This window comes from Bos mutus, chromosome 5, assembly GCF_027580195.1.
Source record: "Bos mutus isolate GX-2022 chromosome 5, NWIPB_WYAK_1.1, whole genome shotgun sequence".
NCBI classification, from domain to species: Eukaryota; Metazoa; Chordata; class Mammalia; order Artiodactyla; family Bovidae; genus Bos; species Bos mutus.
The window spans coordinates 74,989,702-74,999,770 of NC_091621.1; the positions used below are offsets into that span (position 1 = coordinate 74,989,702).

Here is a 10,069-nt window from a genome sequence, read left to right on the forward strand (position 1 = left end):
TGATTCTGGGAAAGATTGAGGGCAGGAGGAGAAGGGGATGACAGAGGATGAGATGGTTGGATGGCATCACCGACTCGATGGACATGGGTTTGGGTGGACTCCAGGAGTTGGTGATGGACAAGGAGGCTTGGCATGCTGCGGTTCATGGGGTTGCAGAGTTGGACACGACTGAGCAACTGAACTGAACTGAACTGAAACACGATAAATCATTTTATAAAGGATGGAATTCTTCCTTTTATACTTCAAAATCATGCATTTTCAGTCACTAAGTCATGGTCTCTTTGTGACTCCATGGACTGTAGGCCTGCCAGGCTACTCTGTCCATGGATTTTCCAGGCAGGAATACTGGGGTGGGCTGTCATTTCCTCCTCTAGGAGATCTTCCCTACCCAGGGATGGATCCCATGTCTAATGTGTTTCCTGCACTGGCAAGTGGATTCTTTACCACTGAGCTACCTGAGAAGCAATATACTTCAGAATAAAAATGATCAAATAAATTTTTTTGCCATTTAAAGATTATATAAAGGGAGACATTATAACTGACATTAAATTGACCACTCTTCACTTGTTAAAAAAAAAAAAAAATCAGACAGTCTTAAGGCTGAAATAGATGTTCACTCATCTACTCTTGCAACCATTGTCATTTGGGTATTTCTTGCTGGATAGGTTATGACACACATAAATAATTATAAATAAAATATCTTGAAAGGATTTACTAAATTCCTATCTTGGGTCATATATAAAGAGAGGAATTTGAGAGTTCAAAATAAGTAAAAGAAAAATAGAATGGAGAATTACGATGATTCCTGGTATATAATTTCTGTTAATTAAAATGCTTTCAGCCATAGGGAGTTACTTTGTGACACTGGTGTCACTTCCTAACTTCTAGTGTAACTTGAAATTTTTATCTGCCTGTTTCCAAAATGTATGCGATTTCTTTTCCTATGCATTCTTTGGTGTTGAGAGCTCAATAATTGTCATAGGCTGAATTATGTACCCCCCTCTTCAAATATATATATTGAGGACCTCAATACTCATAGCTCAGAATGCAATTATCTTAGGAGATGAAGTGTTTTAAAATGTTGGTTAAGTTAAAAAGAAGTCTTTACAGGGGGCCCTACTCCAATATGGCTGATCTCCTCATAAGAAGAAAAAATCTGGGCACAGATAGGCAAATGCCAGAGGGAAGACCATGTGAAGACACAGAGGAGAAGATGGCCAAGGAGAGAGGCCTCAGAAGAAATCAATCCTGCCAAACCTTTATCTGAGACTTCCAGTCTCCATAACTATTGTTGGAAGTCTCCATAACTATTGTTTAAGCCACCGAGTCTGTGGTATTTATTACAGTAGCCTGCCTTAGCAAACTATTGCACCAATTTTAACCAACTTAGTTTTACTTCGCTCATCTTTTTTTCGAAGTGGAGCTGTATATAATACACAATATCTTCTCTCAAGAAAATTCCATAATTGTTAAGTTTGGTAGTCAGAAAGTTTATGTTATACTTTGTCATGTATTTTTCAAAGTTGAAAACATAATGATTGGCTATATTATTGGGCTCAAATCATTGCATGTGTATTTTCACCCCAAATTGGATATAAACACAGTGATGACAGAAATTTCTCTAAATTTAGCAACTCCTGTTACTCTGCTACATCATACACATTCTATCATGTCTAGCACCAAATGCCACTGGACTGAGACAGCATCTATCTTTAGTAGGTGCTCAATAAATTGTAGCTAGTGTCTTCTCTCTATGGGGAAATCAGTATCTTTCCAATTTCTTTCTCCTCCATGAAGTTGGAGAAGATCTTAAATATTTCAAGAACAGAAGTGAAGTCTACAGGCACAATCAGTTCTTCAAGCTTAGGAACATAGAGAAAGTCTAGATTTTCAATGGTCAATGGAAGCAAACATTTTGCCTTTATCACTTAATTTTCTTCCATTTCAGATCACCAGTGGGTGTAGTAAGTGTAGGTTTGAGTAAACTTTCTAAGACTCCCATGCCAATGAGAATGTGAAGCAATAGTAAACAAACAAACCAAAGGCAAAGCCCTGAGAATAAGGCAAGGTTCATACACGTTGGATTTTCATTTCGTCTAGAATAAAAGTAATCTTTGTGGCTCACGAGTAGTATAGTCCATCTGAATGTGTAGAAATAAATATTGGTATCTGACCTTCGCCCAAGATCATATATTTGTCTGAAGCTTCTCTTTGGCATTTAATTTGTTGAGGGGCCTTTTTGGGAGATGGTGTAGAGGAAATTATGGAGGTGGCTAATCATAGATTTCTGCTTCCCTGATGGCTCAGCAGTAAAGAATCTGTCTGTAATACAGGAAATTCAGGTTTGATCCCTGGGTTGGGAAGATCCCCTGGAGAAGGAAATGGTGACCCCCTCCAATATTCTTGCCTGGGAAATCCCATGGGCAGAGGAGCCTGGCAGGCTGCAGTCCATGGGATCACAAAAGAGTCAGGCACAACTAAACAAACAAGAACAATTATAGATTCAGAGTTCTTACCATCCTTAACACATTTATGAACAAATACACGCTATTAATGCTTACCAGTTGCTGAATACATCTCCATTTGTCCATACCCAGAGTTTTCTTGTGCTGTCCATTTTCAGTCCAATCCAATAGCAAGAGGGTCCCAGATAGGGCATCAAAGATTCCTTTCACAAAATACAGAGTGCTCTCCTAGTTTTCTCATTCTTATTACCTCCAATGCTAAGGTCATTTTGAGCCCACTACCCTCTTGCTAGAGTTATTGCAACAGCCTAATAACATATACTCTGCTTTTATATTTGTAATTCATGGGCACATTACATTTAAAAGAAAATGATTGTTTTAAAACTTAAGTCAAATCATGTCATATTCTTTATTTTTCATTTTCTGCAATATCTCCTAATTCTAGTTTAAAAAAGCCTACAAGAGCTAGATGGTCCCTATCCCTCACTCACATTCTCATGTTAGGTACATTGACTGGCTGCCTCTTTTCTGTTCATTGAATTTTCCAGGCAAGTACCTACCTTAAGATTCATGTTCTCACTATTTCCTTTTCTGGGAAGTTTGTCCCCCAGATATTCTCTTGACCAACTAACTCCCCTATCTACATTACATTTTTGCTCAAGTGTTATCACTGAGTTGACTATCTTACTTGCAGTCTACCCACTGAAAACACTCATAAAATCCTCTCAACTTACAATTTTTTGCATAAAATTTAATTTACTAACTTGCAACATACTATATAATTTATATGTTTATTATGATTATTTTGTATTCCTTGTCTCTTCCTATGTGATTTAACCTCTATAAAGACAAAGATCTTTGACTGTCTCATTGACTGATCTATTACACCCTTGAGGTATACCTGTTACAGAGCAGCTACTCAATAAATTAAATGAAATATATATTGTGAAGGAGATATCTAACCACTTCATTCTTGGAGTTGAATATGGCCAGAGATCCAGAGTGAGCCATGCATTTTTTCTGGCCATCCATCCAAGTTTTTTCACGTTCAGATTGAAAGAAGCAACTATTATTGATTCGGTTCCAGCTTTGTGGACATATAATTGCATCCTCAGAGCATGTCTTGTTGAAGATCATTGGATTTTTAGCTAAAATTAACACAGTAATTGAGGGGGGAAAATGAAGAAAGTGTAAGAAAATGAAAAAGTTTAACCTTCACTGTAAAAGATTCTCATATATTTCAGACTGAGAAAATATATGTTATTTCCATGTTCAATTCAAATTATATAACTGACATAATTCAGGAAAATTAAAGATCAAGAACAGAGCATAAAACAAATCACCACTGAAGAATGCAGATCTATGCATACTTTAAAATGGTGATAATAAACAAACTTTCAGAAACTTAATCTTCTTTAGACATTTTTTCTTCCATTTTTTTTTTTTCATACTACTGGTATTTTCTTTATTTACCTGTTTTTGCCCCTGTAATTTACTATGGTGGCTGGGACACATCTCAGGTCACCAATATTAATTTAAAAATGACTTTATTTTATTTTTTTAAATACAAATTTATTTATTTTAATTGGAGGCTAATTACTTTACAATATTGTATTGGTTTTGCCATACATCAACATGATTTTAAAATGTCAAGTTCAAATAAACATCTTGTTCAAAAATCAAGTATTTGGCTCAGAACTTGGGTCACCAGAAAGCCATGTTTTCTAATTCACTCACTAATTTGTTCATTCATTCAACAATTATCATTTGAGCTTCCACCATGTGCCAGATAAACTTTTGTAGCTTTAGAAGCACAACTCTATAAATAAGATACAAAAATCCTTCTGCTTAATGGGACTTACACATCTAGTAAACTATACTGCTGCTACTACTGCTAAGTCGCTTCAGTCGTGTCCGACTCTGTGCGACCACAGAGATGGCAGCCCACCAGACTTCCCCGTCCCTGGGATTCTCCAGGCAAGAACACTGGAGTGGGTTGCCATTTCCTTCTCCAATGCATGAAAGTGAAAAGTGAAAGTGAAGTCACTCAGTCGTGTCCGACTCTAGCGACCTCATGGACTGCAGCCTACCAGGCTCCTCCATCCATGGGATTTTCCTGGCAAAAGTACTGGAGTGGGGTGCCATTGCCTTACTAGTTTGTCATAAAATGCATCAAAGTAAAGGGGATTGGGACTGTTGGTGGAAAGAGGTGCAATTTTAATGCAATAGTCCAGACAGTGTTCCACGAGATATTTATTATAGACTTGAAGGAGGTAGCTGGGTAGGGGCATATTCACATATAGGGGAAGAGCTTCCCAAACAAAAAGAAGACCTAGGACAAAAGACAAAGATAAATGTGTCTTCCTTCTTCACAAAATAGTAAGGATGCCAGAGGACTGGAGAAAAAATGAAATAGTAAGAGATGAGATCACAGAGATAGTTGAATGACCAGATCCAACAGAGCCTTATGGCAATTAGTAGGATTTTGGCATTGCTCCAACAGAATAAAAGACCTCTGCAGCATTTTGCACAGATCTGATTTGTCTCAAAAAATTGTTAAAAATATACTCTAGAACTGTACTGCTTGAAATGGTAGTCATAGCTAGGTGTGACTATTCAGCACCTGAAATATTGCTAGTCCAAATCCAGGTGTCTTTTAAGTATAAAATGCACACTGAATATCAAACACTTACTACAAAAAATAATATGAAGATCTCAATAATTGTTTACATAGCTACATGATGAAATGATAATACATTGACTACGTTTGAATTAAATGCAATTAAAACTGTTTCAATTTTCTTTAATTTCAATGTGGCTGTTAAAATTTAAATGACATTTGTGACTCACACTACATTTTCACTGGGCATATTGCTTTAGAAGGTCAAGAGTGGAAGAGAGAAGAAGATTTAGAAGATGGAAGATGTGGACTGGGAATAATCAAGAGGGTAGAAATGATGAAAAGTACTCAGATTGTGGTCATATTTTGACAGGCCAGGCAGAATTTTCTGATTATATTTGGGGCTTGAGAGTGGGGAAAAGAGTCAAAAAAGGACTATAAAATTTTTGCCTTGAAAATGGAAAGATAAAGTTGGTATTTCCTGAGATGAGGAAAACCACAGATAGAAGGGGCTATAGAAGATAGAAGTTTATCTATCACATTTTCTTTTGTCATCTTGGACAATGCTAGGTTTGAGATGTTTGTTAGAGAGTCAAGTAGGTGGATTTAACAATTTGGAATTCAGTGAGAAGAACCAGACTGGAGATGTATATTTGGAAATCATCAATATTAATGTAAAAGTTTTAAGTCTGGTTCAGGTTACCGAGAGTACAAAGACAGATGAAGAGGGGACCTGCTCTAGGACTGAACCCGGGGCAAAGGTAAGAGGTCAGGGAGAAAAGAAGGAACAAATACAAGAAACCTGCAAATAAGCAACAGATTAGGTAGGAAGCAAGGCATGAGAAAATGCTGTTTTGGAAGTCAAATGAACAAATCATTTCCAAGGAGAGAGACAGTGCTGACTACTACACAGATCAAGTTTGATAAAGACTAGGAATTGACCTGGAAGTTACTAATGGACTTGTAAGGTAAATTTGGTAGAAAAAGAAATGGGAATATGAGCAAAGTAGATTTAACAGAAAACAGCAAAACAGACATTAGGAAAAGCTAGCAAAGATTTTTCAAGGAGGCTACTGTACAGAGGAGAAAACAAATTGGTAGATGAAGGAAGAGTAAAGTCTAGAGAGTTTTGTTTTGTTTTGTTTTTTTTTTTGGCAGGGGGAGTAGGAGAGATATCACTGTATCATGTTGCCCATGAGGATGTTTCAGTTGAGCATGAAAAGGCTGATGACATAGAGAAGAGAGACAAGATTTACTAGAGTAATACTAATCAGGTAAGAGGCTATAGGATCTAGCATAGAACATGAACACTCCATCTATATAGTACCAAGAATCTGGATAGAGTTTATGGGTAGAGATAAGAGGTAATACAATAGGTGTGGTGATGAGAGTTATTTGGAAGTTTTCTACTAATTGTCATAAAAATGCCAAGCTGGATGAAGCACAAGTTAGAAGGAAGGTTGCCGGGAGAGATATCAATAACCTCAGATATGCAGATGACACCACCCTTACAGCAGAAAGTGAAGAGCAACTGAAGAGGCTCTTGATGAAAGTGAAAGAGGAGAGTGAAAAAGCTGGCTTAAAGCTCAACATTCAAAAAATTAAGATCATGGCATCTGGTCCCATCATTTCATGGCAAATAGATGCAGAAGCAATGGAAACAGTGACAGACTTTATTTTCTTGGGCTTCAAAATTACTGCAGATGGTGACTGCAGCAATGAAATTAAAAGACACTTGCTCCTTGAAAGAAAAGTTATGACCAACCTAGACAGCATATTAAAAAGCAGAGACATTACTTTGCCAGCAAAGTTCTGTCTAGTCAAAGCTACAGTTTTTCCAGTGGTCACATATGGATGTGAGAGTTGGGCCATAAAGAAGGCTGAGCACCGAAGAATTGATGCTTTTGAACTGTGGTGTTCGAGAAGACTCTTGAGAGTCTCTCGGATTGAAAGAAGATCCAACCGGTCAATCCTAAGGGAATCAGTCCTGAATATTCATTGGAAGGACTGATGCTGAAGCTGAAGCTCCAATATTTTGGCCACCAGATGTGAAGAACTGACTCCTTGAAAAAGACCCTGATGCTGGGGAAGAATGAAGGTGGGAAGAAAAGGGGATGACAGAGGATGAGACAGTTGGATGGCATCACTGACTTGATGGACACAAGTTTGAGTAAGCTCCAGGAGTTGGTGATGGACAGGGAGGCCTGGTATGCTGCAGTCCATGGGGTCATAAAGAGTCAGATGTGACTGAGCGACTGAACTGAACTAAACTGTAAGATTGGAAGCAAATATATAGACTTGATAATGAAGATGTGGAAAGACTCCCTAAAGGTTTGGATAGAAAGGATAAAGTATAAAATAATCGTCTATGGAAGTGAGAGAATTAATGCACTCAGTTCAGTTCAGTAGCTCAGTCGTGTCCGACTCTTTGTGACCCCATGAATTGCAGCACGCCAGGTCTCCCTGTCCATCACCAACTCCCGGAGTTCACTCAAACTCATGTCCATCGAATTGGTGATGCCATCCAACCATCTCATCCTCTCTCGTCCCCTTCTACTCTTGCCCCCAATCCCTCCCAGCATCAGGGTCTTTTCCAATGACAACTTTTCACATGATGTGGCCAAAGTATTGGAGTTTCAGCTTCAGCATCAGTCCTTCCAGTGAACACCCAGGACTGATCTCCTTTAGGATGCACTAGGGGAATGTAGTATAATTGCTAGACCCCAACCCACTTCTTTTTAACTCTATCCTAATTGCACCTGGTATGATTCTCTGATGCTAATGTTTTTTTTCTCCTCAAAGGCAAGCTCATTGATAAATGCCTACTTGATCTCCTGATTCAGCACAAACACTCCTCCCATCACAAAGTCTCACTTGACTACTAGCAAAGTGAAGTGAAAATCACTCAATAGTGTCTGACTATTTGCAACCCCATGGACTATAGAGTCAATGTAACTCTCTAGGCCAGAATACTGGAGTGGGTAGCCATTCCCTTCTCCAGGGGATATTCCCAACCCAGGTATCGAACCCAGGTTTCCCACAATGCAGGCGAATTCTTTACCAGCTGGGCCACAAGGGAAGCCCAAGAACACTGGAGTGGGTAGTCTATCCCTTCTCCAGCAGATCTTCCTGACCCAGGAATTGAACCAGGGTCTCCTGCATTGCAGGCAGATTCTTTACCAACTGAGCTATCAGGGAAGCCCAACTACTCGAGGTAGACTTATAATCTCTTCTTCTGCTTCAAACTGAATGTACTTCTACTTAGTAGTTATTTTATCATGGCTCAGGCAGTAAAGAATCTACCTGCCAATGCAGGAGAACTAGGTTCGATCCCTGGGTCAGGAAGACACCCTGGAGAAGGAAATGGCAACCCACTCCAGTATTCTTACCTAGAAAATCTCACCTGGGAGGCTACAGTCCATGGGGTCGTAAGAGTCAGACACAACTGAGCAACTGACACTTTTTTCTTATCATGTTTACATGCTTTTTTCTTCAGTTAATAATGAATTCCTTCCAGGGCAGAAAAATCTACTTTTTTTTTGGTATCATCATATGCCTGAAGTTCAAGAGATATTTATTAAAGGAATGTTCACTCTAGAAGACAAAGCAGAGTAACTAATTTTGAAGAAAAACTAGATGGCTCTGGTAGGGAAAATATTTTCTGAGTCCAGTTGTTCAGTGAAGGGGAAGGAAAAGCTAGTTACTGGTATAACCAAATCAATATTAATACAATCAATATATTTTTAGCAGCAATTGTTTACTCACATTTTTGAGGAAATCCTAACACTGCCCAAAGAAGAAAGGCAATACCTCCACAAATCATACTTGACATGATTAGCATTTTCTTTGTTACTATACCTGTGGAAAACATGTTACTGTTTATCTTGTAAAGAAAAGCAAACAAGTAAAGAAACAAAAGGCCCAAATAATTTTTCCCCTCTATCTTCTCTACATGCTATAGTTCACAACCCAGTAATTAACACTTAGGAAAATGAGGAAAGGCACAGAGATCTAATTTGCAGCAGCAGCAGTCTCAAAAGTGCTTTGGCTCTACTTTTTGGTGCCATTTCTGAGAATTATGTTACTCAATCTTCTGTCTGGATTCCAGAACAGAAAAACAAGTTTCTCCTGGTGCTTTTTAATGAAATACTGCCCTTTCCAAGAGATGGGTGTTAATCCGGCGGAGAAGGGTAGATCCACAACTTCTCTGACGTCTTTGCTTTATAAAGAAGATTGTTTCTACTTAAGGGTCAGATTATGTATGATATAAACCAAAATTCTGAGGATGCAAGGTGGGATCAAGAAAGGATGCTCAGTTCGTGTATCTGAGGGCAACTTCTGTCTTCCCTCTTACCTGGCCTTTTGATCCTCTGCTCCACAACCTTCCTATTCTCAATCCTTTCACTCTCCATCTCAGACGCTCTTGGAGAAGGCTCTTTGACAGTCATAGAGGGTGGAATAATCCTGGGGATGAACTGATGATTATATCTGATCCTCACTGCAGAAAAGCAAGGTGCCAGTTTTCTTCGGGGAGCGGGCGGAAGCAAGATTCAACTGGAAACAGTGCAGAAATCTAGCATCCTCCACTCAATCTCAGAACCGAACTTCAGGCAGATGCCCCCTTGGCCGGCGCATATCATGTGTCCTTTTCTTTTAGGTTTTCATGAACCTGGGTAGTAACGGCTACCAGGAAATTACCAACCGGTACTCTAGCTGCAGGGGCGGTGGATCAGCAGCCTGGGATTGGTTGGAGCACAGTGGCAACTCTGAGAATTTCATATCTGATTGGCTCCTTCTCTCTCACCCGGTAACTACTCAAAGCAGAGCCCAGAAAAGCCACTGTGATCCAGTTTTGGCTTCTTTTTACAGTCTCCCAAAAAGCTCAAATCTGAGACAATTTTACATGGTGGGCTTACAGTCCATGGGGTCATAAAGAGTCGGACAGGACTGAGGCGACTGAGCACGCACGCATGCACTTACTTCA

The 10,069-nt window shown here is 39.1% G+C and overlaps 1 long non-coding RNA gene across 1 annotated transcript; it reads right to left on the minus strand.

Annotated features, from left to right (window-relative positions):
* Positions 1-3,433: 3,433 nt before the first annotated feature.
* On the minus strand, positions 3,434-9,724 carry LOC102264527 (uncharacterized). The gene is made up of 3 exons (XR_011464130.1): positions 9,440-9,724; positions 8,851-8,943; positions 3,434-3,613 (listed from the first exon to the last, which is right to left on the minus strand). It is a non-coding gene; the product is annotated as an uncharacterized lncRNA (long non-coding RNA).
* Positions 9,725-10,069: the final 345 nt, after the last annotated feature.